The 27929-nt window shown below is 39.4% G+C and overlaps 1 pseudogene; it reads left to right on the top strand.

Annotated features, from left to right (window-relative positions):
- The first annotated feature begins 208 nt into the window (after positions 1–208).
- LOC130141924 (ankyrin repeat domain-containing protein 55-like) lies at positions 209–27929 on the top strand (annotated as a pseudogene).

The raw sequence follows: 27929 nt of genomic DNA, 5'->3' as shown, positions 1-27929 counted from the left end.
GACAAGGGGAAAAATTAACCCTCTATACAGTACAGCGAACAAGGAAAACATTGTACTATGTACTCCTGAAGACCTGGCAGAATAAAATGCTATGTTATGGTAGAATATTAAATAAGTAACAATAAACTATCCAAGTAAAATTATAGTTCTACATATCAGTTGGACATACGCAAGGGCTGAGGTATAAAAACAGAGGCTGTTAGTAACAATGATTACCAATGAGCCAATGATTCATGGAGTAGATCAACTGAAAACTATGATAAGGCACATGGAAAATAAAGACATGATTGGTGACAGTGAATCATGCCTGACAAATTTGGTGGCCTTCTATGACAGGGTTACAACGTTGGCAGATGAGAGAAGAGCAACTGATATCATCTACCTGGATTTGTGCAAAGCATTTGACACTGTTCCGCACAACATCCTTGTCTCTAAACTGGAGAGACATGGATTTGATGGATGGACCACTCAGTGGATAAGGAATTGGCTGGATGGTTGCAAAGAGTTTTGGTCAATGGCTCAGTGTCCAAGTGGAGTCAAGTGAGGAGTGTCATTCCTCGGAGGTCCATACTGGGACCAGAACTGTTCACCATCTTTGTCAGCAACATGGACAGTGGGATTGAGTGCACCCTCAGAAAGTTTGCCAACACCACCAAGCTGAGTGGTGAGGTTGACATGCTGGAGGGAAGGGATGCCATCCAGAGGGACCTTGACAGGCTTGAAAGGTGGGCCCATGTGAACCTCATGAAGTTCAACAAGGCCAAGTGCAAGGTCCTGCACGTGGGTCAGGGCAACCGCCACTATCAATACAGGGTGGGTAGAGAATGGATTGAGAGCAGTCCTGAGGAGAAAGACTTGAGGGGTGTCAGCTGATGAGAAGCTCAACATGACCTGGCAATGTGCACTCACAGTCCAGAAAGCCAACTGAATCCTGGGCTGCATCAAAAGAAGCATGGCCAGCAGGTTGAGGGAGGTGATTCTGCCCCTCTACTCCACTCTCGTGAGACCCCACCTGGAGTACTGTGTTCAGCTCTGGGGTCCCCAACATAAGGAGGGCATGGACCTGTTGGAGCAAGTCCAGAGGAAGGACACAAAGATGATCAGAGGGCTGGATCACCTATCCTATGAAGAAAGGCTGAGAGAGGTGGGGTTGCTCAGCCTGGAGAAGGCTCTGGGGAGACCTTATAGCAGTCTTCCAGTACCTAAAGGGGGCCTACAAGAAAGCTGGAGAGGGACTTTTTACAAGGGCATGTAGCGATAGAACAAGGGGTAATGGCTTTAAGCTGAAAAAAGGTAGATTTAGATTAGACATTAGGAAGAAATTCTTTACTGTGAGGGTGGTGAGACACTGGAACAGGTTGCTCAGAGAAGTTGTAGATGCCTCATCCCTGGAAGTGTTCAAGGCCGGGCTGGATGGGGCTTTGAGCAACCTGGTCTAGTAGAAGGTGTCCCTGCCCATGGGAGGGGGGGTTGGAACTTTATGATCTTTAAAGTCTCTTCCAACCCAAATCATTCTATGATTCTATAAATGATGATAATTGAGCAGACATAGGCAAAAAAAATGTGAAAATCAGAAAAGCATCCCAAACTTGCAGGATTTTCATGGCACTCGATTCAGTGGATACTTCCTGAAGAATTATTTTCTATTTTTGAAAGCACTGAGAGATGCAACTATCAGAAGTTGGGCTTTATATTAACCAACCTAAAGGAAATGGAGTTGTAGTCAAGTGAAAGTGAGAAGTAATGATCCTGTTAGTGAATTTGTTGTTAGCCACTGTTTGGAGATAATATAATTCTCAGAGAAAAGCTTGCATAAAGCACAATGAGAGTTTGCCTTGCAAGGGCTCCTGGATTGAGGCTTTAGGACGTTTCTTCTTTATGAAGTTTAATTTAGATGAGTGACCTAAGAAAGAAATATTCATTAAAGAAAATTAATAATGGCTGGAAGCAGATAAAGGTGTGAGATGGGACAAAAGTGTAAAGAAAACTGGGGGGAGCCCTGCAGAATTATATAGAAACATGTCGCGACGGAGGGAAGACACAGTCACTCAATATGAGTGATCAGCAGACTTCGTTTATTGAACCTTACAGTCACCTTTTATGCCTTCTTATAATTAGCTCATACATATTACAAAAGTTAAGCTCATTATTGGTTAGTTGCCTAAATACCAAGTCCGCCCCTAGTTTCTCTTCTGTAGTTATCTGTTCCCACCTGCAACATTCTTTTCCCACCGAAATCTTCCTGTTATTGTGTAACAAGAACAGCCAAGGATAGTGTATTTTTGCTTTACTTCAGATAAGCTGAGAGCGATGTGCATTTTTGTCCAGCCAGCTGGACTATGTCTATGTGACCTTTTTCAGCTAGCCAGTTATCCACAGAAACACAAACCAAAAATATCTAATAATGTCTGAGAATGTTGCTGAAAAGAACCTGAATACAAAAAGGGAAGAAGAAATGTAAGGATACATACAATAAGGTTACAAAAATGTGTAAATTTCCTATGGTAAATTTACCACTGAATATCCTGGTCTAACAATAGTACTGTGGTCTATGGTAAATTTACCACAGGAAGACTAAAATTTTGGTGGTTTGAAGCTATCAAAGAATAAGGGCAGTGTAAGCATTTTAGTGGAATTGTGTGCAACTTAAAAAAGCCAAGATGAATGTAAAGAGAACTGGAAAGCCACAGAGCAGTTGGCCAGAAATCTCTTTCAGCAGAAGGTTCAAAATATTAGAAGATATCCTTTGAATATTTAGAAAATGTAATTAACAACTTGATTGAATTGTTAAAACAGGACAGAAATTTAATAGCAATCTTCAGAGCAATTATTGCTTTCTCAGATAAGAAGCTATTGGATATAATATGTGTGAATATCAATGAAGCACTAATACCATATAATAGATACAGAAATACTGGAAAAGATGATGTTCATCACATGGCACAGAAAACTTGTTAAGCAGGTGGTAAAGAGAGTGATCATAAAAAGTCCAATTTTTTGTTCCTTTCTGATTTGATCAGTACATGCAAATTTAATCACATTGAGTGAACTCAATAGCACAATTTGTATAAGCACAACCTGCTATAATGCACCCAGAAATCAGTCCAAAGATAGGATGTCACAGTGGGTTAAAATAAGACATAATGCAATCAATATCAACCCCAGGACTTATATAACACATCATATATTCTCTATCAGCCACATTCAGGACAGTTCAAATAATATCTGGAGGTGGACATCTCACAAACAGTCCAACCAGGGATTTATCATGAGAATGCTTTTATTTGTTCCATAATGAGGCAATGAAATACAAAACACGTATATAACCCACAGTTAGAACCACATTAGAGGAGCACTAAGCACTTCATGGGTGTTTTGCCAATAGACAGGGTCAGTACAAAGGAAACAGACACCTAGTTAAAGAAGTGAATTTATCTTTACTTATTTAAAGCAATAGAATAGTAAGTGAAATAATACAGCAAGAATAAAACAAGACAAGGTAATGCACCTAATCACTACCACATATGGCAGACTATAGTGGTTAAAAAAGATCCATCACCAGTTGCCTTAATACTTTACCATCATCCAGATCCCCAGTTGCTGGGGAGGCCCAGTTACAAAGATTTTAGAGAGCCTTTCCCAGCAATTGGGAGGTCCTATGCAGTGCATCCACTCATAGGTGAGGTCTCCAAAATCACTGTAAGAGGGTCCAGCTTTTATACTGTTGAATAAACAAGCTCACCCAATTTAAAATGTGGAAACATCTGGTTTCACTCTCCTCTTAGATCCCACTAAAGCCTGTCCAGGGCTCAGGGAGGAACCAAGGGAATTTCCCTTATCTACTTGATTTTAACCACCAGTTTGCAAAAAGGTTATATATCTGGTTTCATAATCTTGACTACCTGCCTCCAAGCAAAGAAGGATGCACTATATCATAGCTAATTATTATATTCTATCTAAGCTACATCTTTCACTAATGATCATGCATATTTTGCTAATGATTGGATACATATATATATATATATATATAACATTTGGTTGGCGAGTTCATCTACTTTGGCTCAGGGCCTGTTGCTCAGGCCTCAGTACTTCAATGGGTCAGGATGAAATTCAGAATGATTTTGATAAATTTTAGGAATGAACCAAAATTAATAAAATAGCACTATGTACAGAACTGTGAAAAATTAAAGCTGCTTGCACGAAATGAAGAGTAGTAGACTAGTGGATTACAAAGGGAGTAGGAGTTTAAATTATGATGTTGATACAAAGCAAACAAACAAAATTCTGGGACATATTAACAGAAGCGTGATACATGTGGGATACAGGAAGTAGTGATGTCATTTCCAATGGCAGGAGAGAAGTCTCAGCTGGATGATTATGTCATTTGGAGTGCCATAGTTGAAGAAAGCTGTAGACAAACTGTAGAGGCCAAAAGCAAGCACCAAGTATGAGAACTGGGTTAAAAAACTTGACCCATGAAGATAGGATGAAATGGTTTGTTTAGTCTAGAAAATGGAAGATTGATGGGAGACAGAACAGTCTGAAAATTTATAAAATGCCAGTAAGAACAGTGGGAAATCTCTTACGCAAATGTTGAGTTGTGCAAGAATATTGAGTGACTGAAACTGTAGGTGCAGGATGTGAAATTTGGACTTAGCACGACAGTGTAAAATTAGAGGAATAGTAGTGTCACTAGAATATGAACACAGAAATAGCAAGATACTGCATGTTAATAGTTTTTTGTATCAAAACTGACTTGGAGAAGGATGGTAATAAATAGATGTTTATTGTGGTAGCACTAGAAGTATATAATAGACTTCTAGATTCAGTTAGCCCAGAATGTGACTAGAGATTTCTCTGATGCTAGTGACCAAAAAATGTAACTGAGAATTATGCTAGTATGGAGGACATTGACGTTTGGCACAGGGACTGGAGAATAAGAATTAATATTATTCATAGGACCTCAGTATTCCTGAACATGAAGATCAACACTCTGTTTTCATTAGATATTCAGACAATTAAGAATTAATAACAATTTTAACATGGTGAATGAGAACATTATAAAATGCCTGATCATAGAAAATAAGCTTGACTGGCATGATCATGAGTAGACTCTAAATTGAACAGGTGAGTAAACAAAGTACATACAAACCAAAATTCTTAATTTCAGAGGGACATATTTTGGTAAATTAAGGGAATTCTTAGCTGGACTGAGATCTGGGGCCTGCAGATTCCAGGACCTGGAATTTATCCTATCAGTGCTGTGAAACTTAGCACGAATCTGCATCCCAAGAGTGGAGAAAAAAAGTATGTAGAAGAGGCTTGATATATAACTGGATGACTATCCATCCTTAAAACATATATTTGGAATAAGTAGGCATCTTACAAAATAATGGAAAAAAGTACTGGAAAGCAAAAGAAGTTGTATCTCATAATCAAGAATTGAAGACTAATAATTAAATGTTAAATAGAGGCCGGAAGAAAATTACTTTCAGGGATAAGGCTTGAAATCAATCATACTTAATATTTTCATGATAACAGCACAAAAACACAGGGGCTTTCTGATGAAATCTGCCAATAAAAAAAAAAAAGGAAGGCATTAACAGAAGAGAATGGGGATATCATACAGGGAAAGCTTGATCACCTTGAAATCTGGAGTAATACAAATGGGACAAAATTGAACAGTATAAAATGTTTGAGTCATGCACTTGGGTGATAATAACATTAGTCCCTCCCAGAAACTAGAAACTATGTTTGGAAACTACTATAGAAGAGAAATACCAAGGTATAAAGGGTTACTAAAAAATGACTGGGAACTTTAATGGGACACAGCTGTGAATATTGCAAATGCTGTTCTGTGACATATCAGAAGAGGTATTTCTAACAGAAATAGGGAAGAGCTAGTATCACTGTACAAAGATCTGGCAAAAATGTCTGTGTATGACTATGTACAATTTTAATACTCCTCTCCAAGGATGCACAACTAAAACACAAAAGAAGGGCTAGCAGGTTGATGAGAGAAATAGAAAGCATATTTTACAAGGAAAACTGAAAAAACCTTGATTTATTAGAGTGGCAAGAGAGCAGCTCAGAAGGGATACATTGATTGTCTATAAATATATCTGACGAATAAATACCAGTTAGAGGAAAATCTAAATAATAATTCTGGCACAGAATCATAGAATCATTTTGGTTGGTGTTCCAGTCTGGGAAGACCCAAGCTGGGAAGATTCTTTGTTATACCCAGAGTGAGATTAAGACACAAATGAGGTCAAATGCCACTAATCAAGGAAATTTATTGTGCTTTTATATAAACAAAATATTCATGTGTTGCGGTAAGAAAATAGCGATAGGAATGAAAGGGAAAGATAGGAAAGAAGGAAATCTAGCAGTCAGGATAGAGTTGCAAGAGAGAGTCACCACCGTGGATCCAGCGGCATCCTGTTAGTCTGTAGTCTCCATTCACATCGGTGGTGGGGGTCTCTGGATCACCACTTACTATTTGGTGGCAGTCTTTTATAGGGCGTTCAGGGGGGTCATTTCCCAGACAACGGCATGTAGTGCATTCCTCCATGGGGCACATGCAACTACTGCATAGGTAGGGGTGATCGTCCATGTTTAGGCACATCCCTCACAGCGGTGTGGCCTTTCCTTGACCCTGGCCGAAAACTGATGTCAGGCAGCTGTTGGCTCCTTATCTGTTCACAACTGTTAAGTCTTGCAGGAGCTCAGCTAACAAGCTTTGAGACGGTCAGTTTGAGATATGGTCTCTCACAGTTGGAAAAGACGTTTAAGATTATCGAGTCCAACTATTAACCCAATACTGCCAAGTCCACCACTAAACCATGTCCCTAAGTGTCACATCTACATGTCTTTTAAACACCTCCAGGGATGATGACTCAACCATCTTCCAATGCTTGACCACCCTTTCAGTGAAGAAATTTTTCCTAATATTCAATCCAAGCCTCCCCTGGTACAACTTGAGGCTGTTTACTCTTGTCCTATCACTTGCTACTTGGGAAAAGAGATCACCACCCACCTTGCTACACCTTTCAGGTAGTTGTAGAGGGCAATAAGGTCTTCCCCGAGTCTCTTCCTCTCCAGACTAAACAACCCCAGTTCCCTCAGCCGTTCCTCATAAGACTTCTTCTCTAGACCCTTCACCAGCTTCGTTGCCCTTCTCTGGACATGCCCCAGCACCTCTATGTCCCTCTTGAAGTGAGGGGCCCAAAACTGAACACAGTATTCAAGGTGCGGCCTTACCAGTGCCGAGTACAGGGGGACAATCACTTTACTTGTTCTGCTGGCCACACTGTTTCTGATACAGGCCAGGATGCTATTGGCCTTCTTGGCCACCTGGGCAGGGCACACTGCTGGCTCATGTTCAGCTGGCTGTCAACCAGCATCCCCAGGTCCTTTTCCACCAGGCAGCTTTCCAGCCACTCTTCCCCAAACCTATACCATTGCATGGGGCTGCTGTGACCCAGGTGCAGGACCTGGCACTTAGCTTTGCTGAATCTTATACAATTGGTCTTGTCCCATCAATTCAGCCTTTCCAGGCCCCTCTGTAGAGCCTTCCTTCCCTCATGCAGATCAGCACTCCTGCCCAACTTGGTGTCATCTGCAAACTTACTGAAGGTGTACTTGATCCTGTTGTCCAGTTCATTGATAAAGATATTAAACAGAACTGGACCCAATACTTAGACCTGGAGAACACTCGTGTCAGGCCACCAACTGGATTTAACTCCATTCACCAACACTCTTTGGACCTGGCCATCCAGCTGGCTTTTCACCCAGCGAAAAGTATGCCATTCCAAGCCATGAACAGCCAGTTTCTCCAGGAGAATGTTGTGAGAAATGGTGCCAAAGGCTTTACTAAATTCTAGGTAGACAACATCCACAGCCTTTCCCTCATCCACTAAACAAAGAGACATAAATCAACACTGAGTATTAATAGAAATTAGAGATACTAACAATTAAAGCAAACAAGTTCTTGAACTGCTTTTGTTTGGAAATAATGGGGAAAAAAACCCTAATTGCTTTTAATGAGCACAATAAGTTTATGAAAGGGATGATATATCATAGCAGCAAGTGATTGCAGGGATTTAATTTGATGATCTAGAAAGACTTTTCCAGCCTTGTGTTTCTATGGTGTTATTACAAATCATGAATATTTTTTTCTATTTCCACCAAGACAGGATGCAAAATGTTCAGTTTCATTTACAGGTTATAAAACAATGTAAACTTTCTATTAAGATACTGAAACATTGGAGCAAACTAGCTAAGGAAGTTTTCAAGAATCACTTGAGCAAATAGTTGACATGGCTTTTCTAGGTATACTTGGGACAGGCTTACAGGACTGGGTTGGTCTTTTGAGGTCCCTTCCAACCCTAAAATTCTATGAGATAATATAGGCTTATATCTTTCTGGACTCTAACTTAGCAAAACAGCAAACACCCCAAGCAATTTCTGAGAAAGCTGTTGATTAATTTATACTCAGTAACTTTGGCGATATTTGCAGTGGTACGTTATTTATTATTTTTGCAGTGTTCAAAGTATTCTAGGAAATTCATAAAGCAAACCCAGTTCCCAGCAGGGGATTGGAAGCTTTTGGCTGTCATACCTGGGTATGGATAACCCGGCAGGCCCCTTCCTGGCCACTGTTTCTCTCCAAGGCGGCACCCCCCCACACACACTCCGATCAGTGCCATGGCGATGCAAGCGGCCAAGCGATCTAAACATCTGGCTGCCCCCAGAGGTCAATCGGATCCTCTATATTCGGAACCTGCCGTATAAAATCACAGCGGAGGAAATGTATGATCTTTTTTGGAAATACAGACCTATTCGACAAATCAGAGTTGGAAACACTCCTGAAACAAGAGGAACAGCTTAAGCTTCTCAAGGAAAAATACGGAATTGATTACAAACCCACCAAAAAAAAAAAAAAAAAAAAAGTGCTTCAGATGTCCCCTACAAGAAATGGGTTTCTGCCTTGAACTAGCAAACATCTCTGAGCTTAAAGAGAAGCCTTTTTGCCTTGATGGAGATAATTTATGCTGTATTCTATATTTATGCTGTATTCTGAATGTGGAAATTGGTTGGGACTAGGAGGCTGGCTTAAAGGCATTTTGCAAACGGGATTATTATTTTTGATCATTATTGTAATAATAGTTTTTTGATCAAAACCAGCCAACATTATTTGTAAGCATTAGGCATATCTGAAGAGAATGCCTTTATTTGAATCAGCAGTTAAGGTGTAGTTTAGTCTGATGCTGTGGTTTTATCTGCTTCTGGTGAATTTTTGAAGTGATGAAATCAGAGATACTAAGAGTTATGAGGTAATAAGATAATAATCTAAGTAAGGGTGCTGTCTTTTATGTCTACAAGTGCAATATGCTTTTATGTAGCAGAGAGAAACTTTAACAATAATGTTGCTTGAGCGAGATGTGCATGTGACAACTTGGGAAAAGGGATATCACAACTGGAGTGCAACAGTGTTTCTATGTCTGGCAGAGTGAAATCTTTCAAGCCCTGAGTTTAGACAGTCTAAAATAAATTGTTAGTATTCAGAAAACCCATCTTAAGCCTCTTTTGCTTACATAGTGTTATGGAAGTCAACTGCAATTGTAGAGAATTAATGATTTTTTAATACATATTAACAAATACTACTATTTTAACTTGAGGCAGTTGAGTGAGAAATACTCACGTGTAGCATTTGAGGGAATGTCAGCATAAATCGCACTTACAGTAAGACTGCATTTTTAATTACTGTACTCGTTAAGATTCGATGATGCCATAAGGCTAAGGCCTTTTATCACAGATCGGTTCTGAACTAAAAGGTGTGTGCACATGTAGATATGCACATTTGTGTTATTTTCCTTAATTGGCTACAAAATAATATAATTAGGTTGGGGACTAGATCTTGGGAATTTACCTATTATACTTCTGTTTGTTAAGGAACGTGCATAACATACAGCACCCATGTAGGCTTGGCTTGTGGCATAGTTGTCAAATTTAGCATAGACATTCAGACAGATAAGCAACGTACTCTTCTTGTGTGTATCACCTACAAGCCATTATGGCTTAGTGTGTAAATCTGTATGTAACTATTGAAAAATCCACTTATGAATGTATATAGCTTAGAACTAATTTCTTCCCTTTGTTAATTCCTTGATATCAATGAGGTATTCTTCAGAAAATGTATGGACTGGTTGGTTGCATAAGGGCAGTTGTTATTTGGACGGAAAATTGTTAATGGTCAGGGATTTTCCACTAAAATATTTGCAAATATTCCTAGTCAAACATCAGTTTGGTTTCTTTTTGGGTTTTGAGCTTGCATCAGTCCAGGTTCAGAACTTTAAAATTACCTTTGAATTTTTTAAACTTTTTATATCACTGGAACAGAAAGAGCATCTAAATTAAAGCTTCAAGCTAACTTTATTTTTCAAGTATTTCAGGAATTATACTTCTGATCTGAGATTTTATAAGTTGGCTGTGTATTTTCCTGTGTTAAAACGCTGTTATTGAAAATGGTCAACCAAGCCTATGTCGCCCAAAATAAAAACGGGGGAATTGTGGATAACTGGCTAGCTGAAAAGGGTCACATAGACATAGTCCAGCTGGCTGGACAAAAATGCACATCGCTCTCAGCTTATCTGAAGTAAAGCAAAAATACACTATCCTTGGCTGTTCTTGTTACACAATAACAGGAAGATCGTGGTGGGAAAAAGAATGGTACAGGTGGGAACAGATAACTACAGAAGAGAAACTGGGGCGGGCTTGGTATTTAGGCAACTAACCAATAATGAGCTTAACTTTTGTAATATGTATGAGCTAATTATAACAAGGCATAAAAGGTGACTGTAAGGGACAATAAAGGAAGTCTGCTGATCACTCATATTGAGTGACTGTGTCTTCCCTCCGTTGCGACACCTGGGGAGTCCGATATACAGAAAACAAAGTCTTCTTTGGTCTTCTAGATGAGAACATGCAGTTTGGTGTGAGCATTTCTTCTCTGACCTTCCTCCCAGAGTGGCAACAGGATTCTGTGTTCCATCATTCTGGACCACTACCAGGGACCATTAATAATAAACTATGATGATGAGAATGGCAAAACATGTATGCACATTGCCACTGCTGCAGGTTACAGTGATATTATCAGTGAGCTGGCTAAATTCCCAGAGTGCAACCTGTAGGCCCTTGATGTGGATGACAGATAACCATGGAAACCCTGAAGTTGAATTTGCTGCTTCCTTTCTATTAACCTGAGACTAGCTCTGTTTATTTTATAAACATGTTTCCTGTTTCACAGGCCACAGCCTAGTTAATAAATTGCACTTACAGAGAACTGTGCTTGCTCGGAGACACTGCAAAGCAGTCCAGCTCGCATCTATCACATTTAGTATAACAACTGAATAGTAGGATTGTTATTTAACTTTGTGTTTCTGGTAGGAAACGATAAGATTATACGTGAAAGGACTTTGTCACCACTTCTTTCAATCAAAAATGAACATTCTTTTCAAAACAAGAGAACAGGATCCTACAACTTGAAGCTGGGATTCTGCTGCTATTTGCATTCAGGAAATGAAACATTCCCTTGTTGCAGTTAAGATGCTAACACAGTTATTCCTATAGGACCAGGGAACCTTCACCTTCCATTCTCACAAGGCATTTGATCCCTTCCAAAATGAAATCCCTGTATCAAGTACAGAAGAGTCGTCTTCTTTCCTCTTTTTCACCCCATAACTGCCTCCCTTGGAACTTTGCTCCTAAGTTTAATGCAAACAGAAGCAACTGATTGTTCTGGGTTGATTATCTTGCTCAGTGGAGCAAAAGCCAAGGTTTTCTTGGCTTAGTCTCTCAGGTACTTAAAATAATAGCATTCTTCATGGAAAAGTCCAATAAAATGGAACAGAAATAAAATCAACAGGGTTCTGGAGAAGTTTCTAAACATCAGTAAAATGTAGTTGAGAAAGCTGTTTCAATGGAAAGAAGGGTGAAGGGAGGAGTTTAACTACACTTAAGAGCTCAGTAAAGATGACAACCTCCTATTACACATTCTCAGATATTTCCATAGAAGGTATACTTGCTGTTCACTATAAACACACAACAGATTTCCATTCTATTATGTTTCTTACTGCACCCATCTGAAATAACTGGGGCTGCAAGGAAGAGGCACAGAGAAGTCAACTTTATTCTTTATTCTTGCACAGTTTATATATATAGCATGTATAGGCATTCTCCAGCTCCATATCTACTTTTACTACAGTTAAATAGATGCACATAGATAGATGCTGGTCTATAGTCTATTCCTGCAACTGGCAACTACATCAGTGTGGGATAAGTTGCTGGAGAATTCCTTAAAATGGATGTGAATCTGGATGAGTAGTATAGGAGCACACCTCATTGTGTCATTAATAGTTTCAATAGCAAATGTATTAATCTATTTTAGTTATATTCCCCCTTTCCCCTAGGACGCCTTTGCACTGGGCTGCAGCAACAGGGAAAGCTGAGTGCATACAGATGCTGCTAGAGCTGGGGATAGACAGCACCCCTCGAGACATCAATGAAAACAGTCCTCTGACATATGCAATGTACTGTGGGCACACAGCATGCATCAAGCTGCTGTCTCAGGAGAGCAGGTAAAGCAAAAGTTCACATCTTACATGTTGGCACTGACTAGAAAAGAAAGGTATTGCTTTTTGTATGCTACTGAAGGGTTTGAACCCTGGGTGATGTCTTCTTGATTCATATGCAATACTCGGTTCAAATTTCCCACCAAAATAGCAACATTATATATAGCCATCTACTGAAGACTCATCACTGCGGTTACAGTGCTAGTCTGCCAGTCAGCAGAGGGTTCTGAACCAAGATATGGGTATAGCTGTTGCTCAGTCACTTTTGTGCAGAAAAATCTATCTTACAGAATAATTTCAGCCCTCAGATATATGCCCTGCACTTTTTTGAAATTTCTGCACTAGCTGTGTGTTCATGTTATCAGAGGGACAGACTGTACACAAAAGGAGCTTTGCCAGATAGATAATAAAATAAATTTCAAGTTATCCTCAGAGTAAGGGCTTGGGAATGTTTTCCTAGCCTTCTTTATTTCTCTACCTTGATTTTCTCTTCTTATTCTGATTTTTTTTCTGTTAAAAAGTAAAATTATTTTGTCATTGCTTATTATCTTTCTCTCTGTATTTCTCATGTTTCAGCAGCTGTCATTTAATTCATTTCAGTTCTTCAATTTTAGTACATGAGCATGCACTTACAAAGATATTTATCATCACATTTCTTTGTGCTTTCCCCTCCTTTCCAGTCAGCAGTCAGTATTATTTTCTGTGTTACAAATGTGAGACATGGGTAACATTACCTTTCCTGCTCCTCCTCCTGCTGCACTCTGCTGTTGGAGTAGATATAAAATGATGATTAGTCAAAATCTCATCTAAAAACCAGTACAGCAACACCACTGTAGGTAATTATCTTGATAGGTCTTCTGAAACTGCCAGGCCTCTTTAATACAGGGAAAAAAAGGGAAAGAAAATGGGGAGGGAGAGGAGAGGGAAAGGAAAGGAGAACTAGTACCTTTGTTACAATGTTAGCAATGACTGTGCTGTTGGAAATAGCATTTTCTAAATTTGATATACAAATACAAAAAAATACAAATATCACTTGGTTTTAAAAATCCCAGTATGTTGTTCTTATTATTGGATCTTGCCTCACCATTAAGAATAATTATTCTGCAGCTGGTAGATGCTGAAGCCAGAAAAGTTTGTTTTTTTTCCTGATAGCTGCACTGAGCCTACATTAAGATGAGTTTATACTCATGGCAATGAACCCCATAAGAAAGAGTGAAGTAATATGGCAGGGGTCCTCAAACTACGGCCTGCAGGCCAGATACAGCCCCCCAGAGTCCTCAATCCGGCCCCCGGTATTTACAGACACACACCCCCCAGGGTTGGGGGGGGGGAACCAAGCAGCCGCAGATGGCTTCCTGCCACTTCATCCACGCGCCGGCCCCCTGTTTAAAAAGTTTGAAGACCCCCTGAAATATGGTATCATTTTCAGTCTTTGTTAATTATAAGTTTGGAGTCCTCATTTTCTGCCTCACTGAACCATCCCTGCAAACATATCTAAACAGTATATACCACATTTCATGGGCTACCACAGGCAGTATTTATTTCATTATTTGGTGATGACATCATATTTTGATTTGTACTTCCAGTAGATCTGAGCCAGTCCATCAGTTTTTCCCTCCCAGAACAACAGACTCCTAAAGAAAGAAGGAAGATTCAGTATGCTGAACCACATCTTCTCTTGCAAAAAGAAGAAAGATGATCAGAAAACCAGTCAGGACAGAAGCAGAGACCGCTATCCTAGAGAAGAGACTTCAGAAGTAGATTACATCATCACCACTTTTGACTGAATTATGCACACAAACCGCAAAGACTTTTTGGATGGGTGTGTGACCACTTTAAAAGAGTGAGCACAAAGTACCTCATACCAGAAAAGAAGCCACCAGAGTGTCAGGGACTTCTGCCTGTCAGAACCCAGAGCCTCCCCCAATCACTACAGGCAATTCCTGCTTCCCAGAGCACAATGTCAAGCTTCTCCTCCAGCACCAGCACCCGCTATTTTGCACATCAGTCTCAAAAGAGTAGGAGTGAACACAACTTTCTGGACCACAAAAGCAGCTGCCAGGCTTTGTTGGATGACCCCTGGAACACAGACTCTAACCAACTACTCTCCAATAAAGTCTGTACTAGGACTCTTTCAGACAAACTGATAATTGTCTTAAACTCTGATAGATCTCACCATGTGCTTTTGTGCCCTCCCCACATTCCCTCACTTCCCAGTTCTCTCAGGTAATTTCTTTCTTTTCTATCTCCCATATCCTATAATCTCTACTGATGTGGGAAGATGAGTCAGAAAAAATAGGTGTCTGACCCATTATATTTATATTTCTTTAATATCTTTTTCAGTTTCTTCTCCCTGTATGTAGTAGCAATTGCAGTTAATGTATGCACGGGACATCAGCTGACAGCTGTAGCAAGGAGCTTAGGTGTGGGAAATAAGAGATTTAAGTAGGTCTGATGAGCAAGCAAAAATGCAGGTAGTTAGGAAGCATATAAGGTACCTGAGCAAGGTAAGTGCCTCCAGATTACATGTGCTTTGTGATTTGCAAGTTAATGCAAGTAAACTTGAAACCGGTTTGGCAGAATTTGGGATTTAGTACTTTGACTCACATCCACGTTTAAATGAATCTGGCTGGCTGACCTGTGTGCTGGACTTTACTTCAACATATCAGCGTCTCCAATTTTATCTCCTTTGGGATTTAGTACCATGCCAAAATTAAACACATCTAGTATGCCTTCCAATCACTATAATATCCAACTGAAAATGAAGCAAGTAAAAGTAATCCCCAAACCTACCAGTACACCATTAACTTATTGTGTAATGTTTATTCTTTGTAATCTACCTTCACCCCAGCAGACATGAACTGTTATCTTCCAGTGGAAAGAGAAGTGAACAGAAATCCTGTCTGAGAGGAACCCTCAAATAGGTCAGGTCACTATCTGACCTCTGCATGGTAGTGCAAACTGTACAGACTCATAAGCAAAAGGATCTATAGAATAGCAAAACTTCTCTATTCTCATTAGAGATGCGAATGAAGACAATTTCAGAATGACAGGTGATTCTACATTGTGCAAATAAAAGCTGGAAATAGTTTCTCAGGGTAAAAAGGAGCTATTCAAAAAGTTTTACTTCCTGAACATCAGGCCAAGTTCCTGAAAGCTTGATAGACCTGGTCTATAGGTGTCACTACTTTCTTACTGTGCGCTCTTCAGCTATTCACTCAACCATACAAACTCCATGTGGATAGCAACAATATCTCTAGCACGACTTTCTACACTGAACTCTGAAAGTTTCAGCTCACATGTGGAAGACAAGAAAACCTGCAGGGTTTCTTTACGTTATAAACGATAACAATTAAAACAATTTTATTTTGGGTTCAATCAATTTAGGTGGAGAAACAATAAGCAAAAACAGCACTGTGTGCGTGGAGAACTCAATTAGTTCCACCACACGCACACCTGAGCCCTCAAAGCAGCATCTTTTATGCCCGGATCTTGACCAATCTCTTCTTGCCAGATGTTCGTCCTGCTCTTTCCCCATTGGGTTGTTAGGGTACACCTTCTCCTCCTATTGACTCTGCTTTGGTGCACTTTTTCAAATCTCAAGGTCTTTGTCTCCTTCGGTGGGCCTTCTCTAGCATGGTTTCACTTTCCTTGTCTCCTTTGGCGGGCTTTGCCTCAGGGGAAGGGGAAGCCATCACATTGTCTTAAAGGAGAACCACATGTGCCCACTCACCACAACTGCGATACAGGTCCCAGATTTACACAGGGTACAACAATTACACTTATTACAGTACATTCTATTTTTGACATGAATCATGACTGTGTTTATCAGATTTGCAACCTAAATATAATAGGGCCTAGTGAGGCTGAGATATTTGAGATCATTAATGTGGACAGTAGGAGGAGGAACAAGCTCAAACTGGATAAACTAAACCTGAGGATGACTATAGGGAATCATTTCTTGGTGGAATTAGCTAGACTATGAATATATTTGATGTGGAAGTAACTACTATGTTAGTTAAAATGTGATTATAGATTTTTCTGAAAATTGTAGAATACTGTATGGTTAAATCCTTGTTTGCTCTGGACAGAAGGACAGGTAGTTTTCTATGAACATCCTATGACAAATAAGCCACAATCAGGCAAATTAATTGGGACAGACCCAGTTCTCCACAATCTGCAGAGGGATTCAGTATAGGACCAGCAGTCTACATACATGAATGAGGGCAAAATTGTATCAATTTTGGGAAATCTAATTGTTACAGTGGGAGGGGAGCTGTCTTTGCATATCCAAAGGAAGAGTAAGTAATTTTATCTCTGACAGTTTGTTTGTTATCTACATCAGAGAAAAAAAAAGCCTGAGTCTGCTTTAAGCTCAGTTCTCTGTGTACCAGCTCCCTTTAACAACTTTCCAACAATAAAAAGATTCCTGCATCTGGCATAAAGGACTTCCACTGAAGCATGTGAAAAGCTTGTAAGGAGACAGTGTCTGACAATACATTGAACAGCCCAGATACCATCTAACATTTCTTCACAATAAAAAGATCTGCTTATCCCTCTTTGTGCCTGTGTGGTTTAAATCTGTCTGCCCCGTAATTAAAGCCACCTGACTTGCTGTGAATTAGAACTGCATTTACAGTATGAGCTCCAGGGCCTCCAGGTCTCCAGTGCACTGTGCCTGCAGGATTTACAGGGATTAGAAGCAAAGCACAGCTACCAGTGCTCTCAGAAAGACATTTCCTCGTTGTTTCTGGGTGGGTTTTTTTTCCTGTAGGAAGCCTAGCTGAGGGAAAAAACAACATCTGGTCTTTGATGGACAATGAAGTATTAATACACCCTTTCTCAAGTCATAACTGTGGGAGCTACATGTAATTTTGTAATCACTGAATACCCAGGACAGGATTATGGGTATTGAATAATGGGCCATATATGATTTATTTAAAGAACAGCGTGCTCATGTTTATCTGAGGAGACTCTTATTGTTGACTTGAGGATGCACTAAATCCTTGAATGGGTGACACAGGGAGTGTGCTAGTTGTCCAGGCATGAGATATGTTAATGTTGTTAACTTGAAGATATACTAGGTCCTTGAATGGGAGTTTGCTAATTGTCCAGGCACAAGATATGTTAATATTGTTAACTTGAAGATATACTAAATCCTTGAATGGGAGTGTGATAGTTGTCCAGGCACAAGATACATTAATGTTGTTAACTTGAAGATATACTAGGTCCTTGAATGAGAATGTGCTAATTGTCCAGGTGCGAGATATGTTAATGAGGGAAGTTAATGAATAGACATGAGTGACTTGTATAAAGAGGGGGCTGAAAGGTTCCCTTGGTGTGCATGACTTTGGTGGAGCGATCCCCCATGCACCCAGCGCTGCCGAATAAAGATAACCTCCGCTCACTCGAATATTGGTGACTGACTCTTTAAATCAGTATCAATAATCTAGGGGATAATTTGAAAATTATTTTCTCATCTGACACACAGTATTGATTGTCTTGCATGACTGTGCCTTTTATTAAAGTCAGAGCTATTTTTTGTGCTTACCGCTACTAAGGCAGCTGGCATATAGGTGGGGATTTTTGGAGGTTTTTTGTTCTGTTGTCTGTGCTCCTGGAAATGAAAGATGAGTCAATTTACTAGCTGAGCCTTAACACTTATACAAAGGGAAGAGGTTGCTCTGTGTAGCAATGAGACTTACCTTACTATCGTACCACTGTTTTTTCTCAGAATAACTACTTTGTCTTGCCCTCTGCTGGGGAGAGCAAAGACAAACTGTACCAAAACATACTGCCAATATTGTAAGAGTCCTTGCCAGCCACAGTGCTGAGCTGGCATCCACAATCTGAAGCATTTTGTATTTATGAGCTTTGCAGTCATCTCTTTTTGCAAAATGTACTGCCACCTACTTTCCACATGGAAAATGGTGTAAGTAGAGAAATTCCAAGTGATATGGGTAAAAGGAGGCCTGTCTCAAATGGTAAGACACCTCTTAGCAGCCCCTAACAAGCTGGAACCTCCTTCTATCACTCATCTTTTAGATTACTAACCTGCCATGTCTAAGGCAATACTCTATTACAGGTTTGTACAGCATCCCAGTACCTTCTAGTTGTTTGAATAGGTAATGTAAAAAATAGGCTATTATTAGTCTTATATTGGCATAAGCAGTATGGTATAGTCCAACAGGAAGCACTTCTTGGCCAGAAAAGAGTAGAGCAAATCTGATCAGGGTGGCTGATTCTTTCTAAAACTGAAGGACTAGTTTACAGTGGGATGTTCATCATAACATTTACATCTTTTCCACAAAACACACCACAATGTGGTTCCCCCACCCAAATGCAAAGGAAAATCAAAGAACAACCTGTACAAAATGTCAATAAACAAAATGAAATGCAGAACAGTCCTGCATTTTATAATCATGAAATTGCATCCTTTCTATTTCATTCAAAAACAAATGCCATCATAAATATGCTCTTGGGGATGACAAAGATGATGTCTTAAAGAAAGAAAAACTTTTTTTCTCTGATGTGGAGCAGATAGGAAGGAAGAGCAGAAAAATACTTCCACTTGATGCCAGATCTTTTAGACAACAAGGATTCATTTCCAAGCATTCATATCAGCCTTGAAAACATTATTAATCTTTGTACTGTTGTTTTTCTGCCAGATATGCCCATTTATGAAATAAACATATTGACAGAAAAAATAACCTTTCATCATCAAAGCTATAATGGTATATACATAATAAGACATTAGTTTCTCAGCATAAGCATCACAATGAAACCAATATAATTCAAATTGCACTAATGGGAGCAGCTGGCTTGATTCTCTACTATATTGGAATTACATCCAGCCTGTGTCTCCCCTCACCTCTGTGTGCTGATAGAGCATATGCTTGCTCTGCAATGAGCTATATTGCAATGCCATGCTGGATGAGAAACTGTTTGGTAAAACAACTCAAAACTCCTTACAAGGCTCATCTCAGATTTGGGGATAACAAAAAAGAAAAATTTGAGGGACTCAAACATCATAGAATAAGATCAACTCACAGAAAGGATCTGGGGGAAATGTTGATTTGGAGCTTGACTTTCTAAGTTTTTTAGTATTTGATGTGTCATTTATGTAGTGAAATGCATTACATCATCTAACACATTGCCTTTTTTAATAGTACTAGACAAAGTTAAATTTAATCTTAGCCATTAAAATGCCAGTTAGTTTAATTAGAATCACTATCAGTTTATCAGTTCTGCTATATTTTCATCTGCAGCAAAACCCTCTCAAAGCCCATCTTTACTATTGATAGACTTCCACCAGCCTGATTTTCCAACCAGCAGTTAAACTCCATTTGTGTTCTAGTACTTAGAAAGACTAAGACCCTATTAGAAAAATTTGTAAACTAAAGCTCCAGTTCTGAAATCAAATCCATATACTTGAACATTTCTACAGATTTAGTGTCCAAATAGCTACTCGTCTAAGTGCCTGTTTTAAGACCAATTACTATATTATATGAGAGGAAGTGATAAGGGTACACATGAAGGTTATATTAAATCAGTCACTCTTTTAAACAAATGTAGAGAACAAAGCAACAGCTTTTTTCAGTTGGTGGTTTCTTGTTATTACATATTTCTGAGATTTACTAAGTAAGTTTTTTGTTATTCTGGAAACCAGAGATCTACAGTGCACTTATTTATAGGTATTATTTATAATTATTTTCATATGGTAACAGATTATCTTTTTCTTTCACAGGTAAAAGTTTTCAACAGATGTCTGTAGACCAACCCAAAATAAAAAATCTTACTCTTGTACGGAACAGCCTAGCTCACATACCCAACTGCTGTGCTCACAAAAGTAAGTACAGGCAAGTCCCAGTTACAGTATCATACTGTGTGCCTCTGTAACTGACATCTGAGGGCTTGAGGGAGATTTCATGTTCCTTTTTCACAGCATCATAGAACAGCTGAGGTTGGAAGGCACCTTTGTAGATTGTTTAGTCCAACACCCTCTGCCCATAGCAGGGTCACCTACAGCAGGTTGCTCAGAACCACATTCAGTTATGTTTTTAATATCTCCAAGGATGGGGAATACAAAACTATGGGCAACCTGTTCCAGAGTTTGACCACCCTCAGAGTAAAAATGTTTCTTCTTACTTATTTGTGTCCATTGACTCTTTTCCCTTCATAGGATACCACTGGGAAGAATCTGGCTCACTCTTCTTTACTTCCCCCAATCAGGCATTTATACATATGGACAAGATCCCCCTGAACTGCTGCCTTTTCTCAAGGCTGAACAGTCTCAGCTCTTACAGCCTATCCTTTGAGGTTGGATACTCCAATCCTTTAATCATCTCCATCACCCTCTGCTGGACTTGCTCCAGTATGTCTATGTCTCTCTTGTACTGGGGGCCCCAGAAGTGGACACAGCACTCCAGATGTCTTTCACCAGTGCTGAGTAGAGGGGAAGGATCACCTCTCGCAATCTGCTGGCAACACTTTTCCTAATGCAGCTCAGGATGCTGTTGGCTGTCTTTGCTGCAAAGGCACATTGCTAGCTCATGTTCAGCTTGTCTATCAGGATCCTTGGGTCCCTTTCTGACAAGCTGCTTTCTAGACAGTTGACCCCCAGCACATATTGGTGCAGGGAGTTATTCCTCTCCAGGTGCAGGACTTTGCATTTCCCTTTATTGAATATCATAAGTCAGTCCATTTATCTATGAATATCCCTCTGAATGGCAGCATCTCCCATCCATTCCATCAGCCACTCCTCCCAGTTTTGTATCCTTTGCAAACTTGCAAAGGGGTGCTCTGCCCCATCATCCAAGTCACTAATGAAGACATTCAATAGTATTGGCCTCAGTATCAACTCCTGGGGTATTCCATTATTGACTGGCCCACCTCCAGCTGGATTTGCTGATGATAACCCTTTTCTCCAATGAGTTTCATAGAGTTATCCTAGCAGAAGCAATGTATGTCAATACAGAGGAGAGTTTGTTTTTACATTTGTTTTCCAGAGCAGAGGTGACTGGAATTCTCATAGACATGGGATTTTTCACATTTAGTTTCACTCTAGATTGCATATGCCTGTATGACTCTGGTAGCTTTTCATAGGGGGCAGGATATGATGTAACATGGTGACTTATGATATGTAAAGAGATGAATGACAGCACCCTAACAACTGCATGGCAGAGAAAGGCTGGATATATGAGATGAAAGCCAGGATAAGGACTAACTCTTCTTCAGACAGCATGAAAGACACTGATTTTTGTGTCCTTTTGCTAGTGAAAATTAGAGGCAAGAGTATTAGATCAAGATCATCGGGTTTCCAAAAACTTTTGTTATTTTCTGAATGTTACATAGGTGAAAAGATGTTCTGTCTCCCTGTGTCTTAAGGACAGCATATAGACTAGCTCTTACATGAGAATGGGAATCATTCACTTCTCTCATTCTAACAGCAGCTGGTTTGGGTAGCTTCTATAACACAGGAGCTAAAATTAAAGGAACTGAGAAAGCAGCAGCCTTTTTTTCCTCTGCACTGTCAGCCAGCTCCTCTTTCTCAAGGCAGTAAGAAGCAAAGTCCTAAAGGGCAGGGAAAGCCTCATCCCACTCCTACAGCCTAGGCAGGATGTCAATACTTAGTGAGTGTCCCAGGCTTTATCCAGCCAGTGACTGGGATGTTCTTCACATACAAATGCTAGCCTTACTCCCAGCAGTGTCCTGCCCTCACATTCTTGTGCTCCACTAAGCACAAATCCCCCAATATATTTTGAATGAGGATTTGCAGTTTACTATTTGCCATCCTGTAGATCAGCCAGGTCCTAAAGCATTCACATTTCAGAGCTAAATTTAAGATTCATTGCCTCTTATGATCTGAGCTTCAGAAGCAATTCTGCAGCTATGACAACATTACTAAAAATAAAACAGCAGAGGTAGCTTTATAGGGAACATCAGATTGGGTAGGGGAAATACAGAATCCTGTACTGCTGCTGCACAGCAAATAAGAGGAAGAAGAAAAGTAAGAGATACTTGGAATACTGAGGTGGTATTCTCTGCCTGCTCAAAGAAAATCATCTAACTGCTTTCAAAACTCCAGCTCCAAGTCTTCTGTTTTTAAGCTTCCTACTAATGTTCTTTCTAGTTAAAACATAGTTGTAAGAAAAATTAAAATAAATATTTCATAATCACTGGTGTTCTTGGAGTAATTCACACAAACATCCAGGATTTTAGTTCTAGTCTCATGCCAGAAAATGTATTCTACAAATAAGATACAATTATCACCCACCGTTAATAATCATGGTGTAATTAACACAGCACATTTATCCAGGTGCCATTACTGCTTGAGCATCAGGTCAAGCCAATAACACAAAAGCAAAGTTATTTGCAAAATAGATTATATTTCTTCTTTGTTAACACAAATGACACATCTGATCCTGGAGCTTTCCAAATAACTGTTTCAGAGTCAAGATGTCTCTCACCCTCCACCCAGCCCTAAAAATATTACTGTTCTGGACACAGCCTTTATCCAGGCAAATGGCTCCAGCAATGAAGCTTGAGTATAAACATTTGTGTTTTTCTCATATTTTTGTTACACAAGATGTGTGTTAAAAACATGCAACAAAACCAGTGTGTGTGTGTGGGGGGGGGGGGGGTGGGAACCAACCAGGAAGCTAGAAGGATAAAATAAACATAAATTAGAGAACTGGAACTAGTCCGAGATTAACAGAAAGAAGAAACATCTGCCAGAAAAGGAAGGGCAATGAAAAAAAGGAGATGCTTTAACCTCTAAGCAAAAGCATTTAAAAATATAAATTAGAATGAAAATAATAGGAAAGAAACGGTAGCCTAGGAAAAGAGTATTTGAGTGATTTAAACCATAGTTTATATATTCCCACCCTCCAGGTGTTCCCTGGGCCAAAGAGGCTTCTTGAGTAGTCTCTGCACAGCTTGGCATCTCTGTTATTCTGCATGCTGCTGCTCTGCCCCCAGCACACCCTTCCTATCTCATCATGTGATTCTCCCATGGACCCCTGGACAACAGGCTTACAACTATCACATGCTGCTCACACAATGCCAGAATCATTTTCCAAACAAATAAGGGACTTCTAGAGAACTCTCTCCTGCTCTCACTTCTTCATGTGGCTTAGAAATTCTGAAGTAGTGAGTTTGAACAAAAAAATTAAAAGATCTATTTCTGCAGGTCTTTAAATGTTTTCTGGGGATCAGTGCTGTTATTCATCATGATCTGAAGTTTCTTCTTTCCATAATTAACAGCAAAAGATTCCACAAAGCACCCTTCTCTGCAGAGGGCCACCATAGTCCACTGCTTGTAAAGGAAGAGAGTCTAAGAGCCATCCCTTCTGCTGGGTGGCATATACTCCCTGGGCAATGCCTCCCTGACAGGCTTATTCTTGTCACTGCAATTTGTAATAGCAGCCACTCAAGAGTCACTGCTGAGTGAAAAAGGCTCCCTGAATTAGTAGTTCTTATAGTATTGTTCATTCTTGGGTAGCTGACTCTGCCCTCTGAATATGAATAATTACTGATGGTTTTGCCACCTATAGCATCTGAATGTATGGCAACCAGCCTTAAGGGTTCTGTCTCACAGATCCTAGTGCTGGGTCCAGGCTTGCGTGTTTCAATACAAATACTACTACTTGTCATGAAATGTATTATTTCAAAGCCATCCATGTCCCAGTCCTGAAATCCTTATCAAATATCCTAAACTGAAGATCCTGATTATAGTATGTAGGGCTAGGTGGAAAGTATTGATGTTTGGATGCTGTGTTTTCCTTCTTTGAAGGAGCAAGGGTTTGTGATGGCTACCCAGTCATGAAGGTAAAGTTAAACTAAACTGCTTTTGCCCTACTTAAATCCATCATTAAGGGCATATCTAGTACATAAAGTGTTCTGGAGATTTTTCACACAGGTGTAAATTTTGAATGCATGAACATATTTCTATGCTCTGAAGAAGGAAATGAGTGAGCCTCTCAATATGTATTTGGTTTTCACACCAAAATTTCAATGAACTCAAAAGCATTCTATCATGTGCTGGAAAACAAAGGGGCTCATTTATTGTACTTAGCTCTGATTCACACAAATTCAATACAAACTAAAGCAAAGTATTAATGGTACTTTTTTTTTTCCTTGGGAAAAACTAAGCCATTTCCTGAACTTCTGAAGATGAATGAACCTTGAATATGACCTGTGAATTACATTGCATTGCCAGAGGCGAGGCGAGGCAGCTCTAGTACAAGGCTGCCTGCTCAAGCCATCACAACTTGAATTGTCCTGAAATTATCTGTAAAAGAAAAAGATCTACCAAATTTTTAAATCCTCTCTATAAAGATTCTCCTTTGCCAAAATAGATACATGGTGAGTCAGAGAATTACTGCTCCTGATAAATAAGTAATGAATTATGAAATGAGTATATGGCACATGGTACAGGGGGATATGGCAAGAACTTCAGCCTCTTTTGTACAATGTGTGTATAGTAAAAAAATGCATAGATGCAAAGCTCTTCCAGTGCCCACTGAAGACATTAGAGAGGTAACATTTGTTTTCACAAGGGCAAATTTCTGACTTCTTATTTATATACTAGATAAATCTACAGACGCAGAAGGGCTTTCATGACAAGACTGGTGTGCTGCTGCTTTGCCAAGACACGGAAGCTGCAAGGTTCTGTATGAACTTCTTCAATATATTTCTGAATTGTGCACAGTCTCTGTCCCCAGATATCTTCAGGACTATTACTCCTCTAGCCAGTTATTCCCCATCTTGCATTTGGTGGTTTGGGTTTTGGGTTTGTTTTTCCTAAGTGTAGAGGTTTGCATCTGATTTTGCTGAGTTTCATTATCTGAATTTCTTAATATTTCTCCAATTCATCAAGGTCATTTTGCATTGTAAACCTGTTCTCCAGGAAATAATTACACCTTGAGTGCCTTTTTTTCCATCAGGTGTGCGTCCACATTATAGTAATATATCTACCTTATTTTTTTATGAAAATTTGTGACAAACTTAATCCTTCCTTGTTAAAACTACATCATTTCTCACTTCTGCATCCACTGAACCAGTGTCCCAGTGATTCTTTTTGATATTGCTTGATGAACAGTGAGAAGGCAGACTCTGTAGGTTCAAAGATTCACTTCTGAGAAATACCAAGTGCAGGCAGGAATTTAGGTATGAAAGTTAGGTTAACTGATCTGAAATTCCTTAAGTCCTCTTTTCTTTTTTTTTTTTTATTCTACAGTCTTCAAGATACTCTATCCACTATTCTACCTATGAGTTCCTCAAGTGTGTTGAATGTTTAGTTTGTTTTGGGGAATTTTTTAAGATTAAAGTTGACTTGTAAGGTCCAGCTTATCACAGGTGCATTGACTTTACTAGTTACTCAGTTCATACCAGTTGGTTATATGTCCTGTTATTTATAATAAAAATTAGTTCATCTTCTATTAAAACAGTCTAAAACTAGATTAACTTCACATGTTTCTCTGTAGTTGTACAAGATTTTCATGGGATTAAGAAAGAATACTCTTCTCCATTCCTCATTTCTGTAGAATTTCCCTGAACCTGCACCGGGAAAATTTCTGTCAAAGATTATGAAAAGGGAATAATCAAAGGGGCTTCTGGGAAAAATGCAAACATGGAGACTCTGATTTTCATTGGAGTTGACTAGGAAATGGAATGATAATTCCAGGATGAGATGGTCACCTGATCAGAGTGCTTTATAGCAGAATACATCCTGCATGTAAAGAATCAGGACACAAACATGATACCAATCTGAGGACAAGTGGTTGGCTCAGAGAATAGTTTTTAATACCGGACATAACCTGTGGTTAGTTTCAAAGCATGAAGCTACCAAAATAGACAAAAAATCCAAATAACCTTCTGGACACTGCCATGACTAGTAGGATGAAACTGAAACTAGAATATCTAAGAGGCAAATGTTAATAGCCTCTCATATATTCATCACAACAGATGCAGATAGAAGGAAATCACAGATAGAATGAGAATGCATCCAAGGATCAATAAATGTGAAAAACAGCAAGAAAGATTTTGTAGCCAAAACAAGGATGGCATTAACTATAGTAGGGAACTCTTGATATGGATAGACTGAAAAACCTGAACTGTTTGTATACAAAGAAATTAAATGAAAAGAAGCTCATGCAATTCATAACAAATTCCAAGGCAAAGAAATATATTTCTACAGTTAAGGTTTTGAATTTTCCTTTTAAAAACTTAGGATATTAGTGAGTTGTCTGAGTGAAGGAGCTTCAGGATTTGAATTTAGAGAATACACAGAACTGCAATAACTCTAAAGCACAAATACTGTTACACTGCTGAGTGTGAGGTGGAGATTAAGGACAATCTGAACCCACAGTTTCTTACAAAACTGTTAACACACGAGACATACAACAGCTGTGGCTCTTGTGTTTCAGTGTGGGTCTTAATGTGCTACAGGGTATTGGGCTACTTTTGTGACCCATGACTTGCAGAGCACATGCGTGGACTTATCTTCATGATTGACCGTGCCTAGAGCAACCCAGACAGTGTCCCAGATTCCTCTATTTCAACTTTCTAACATTTTTATCAGAATTCACCCTGAGTAATAGAGCATTCCCTCACAAATGTGCTGGTAAAACTAATATAAACCCATGGAACGTTTGTTTCAGTCACTGTATTTTTTTTTGAAAAAATGTCTTGTGAAAATCTCTCCAAACAGACCAAGTCTCCTTCAGACAAATTATAGATTCGCTGCTTATCAAAAGTAAACCTTTGAACGTATCAACCCTTATTGATCACCAAACATGAAGTAAATCATTTAACACTGCAATTGTTTTCTTCAACTGAAGATTAGCCCTGCCAGGGTTTAGGGATTTTTTATTCATATTTTGATCACAGTTTTCAAATGCAGGTTTGGGTACACACAACACAAGACAAACAAACAACGGTTCAAATAAAGTAGCAAACTAATTTGTAAAGATGTTATGCTTCTCACTTTCTGTGCATTCTTTCTCTCTTTTTCTTTTTCCTCTAGTTCAGCTACCATCTCAGGGTATTAAGAAGTTTAAGTCCCTGCCTCTAAATTCCCTAAGGACTGGTGCAGTTATTCTCCCACCAGCCCCAACCTCCAGATCTCAGAAAGGGGGTCATTCTCAGTCATTTGCTCTATTCTTTCTTGCCTGGTCTATCAGGAGAGCCTCTGAAACAAGTCATGTCCTACCTGCTATCCCAAACCAGAAGAAATCTAACTCTGCAGAAGAGCTTGAGAAATTTCTCACCAAACCAGATGCTGAAAATTAA

This window comes from Falco biarmicus, chromosome W, assembly GCF_023638135.1.
Source record: "Falco biarmicus isolate bFalBia1 chromosome W, bFalBia1.pri, whole genome shotgun sequence".
Taxonomy (NCBI): domain Eukaryota; kingdom Metazoa; phylum Chordata; class Aves; order Falconiformes; family Falconidae; genus Falco; species Falco biarmicus.
This window is presented reverse-complemented; position numbering and strand designations above follow the sequence as displayed.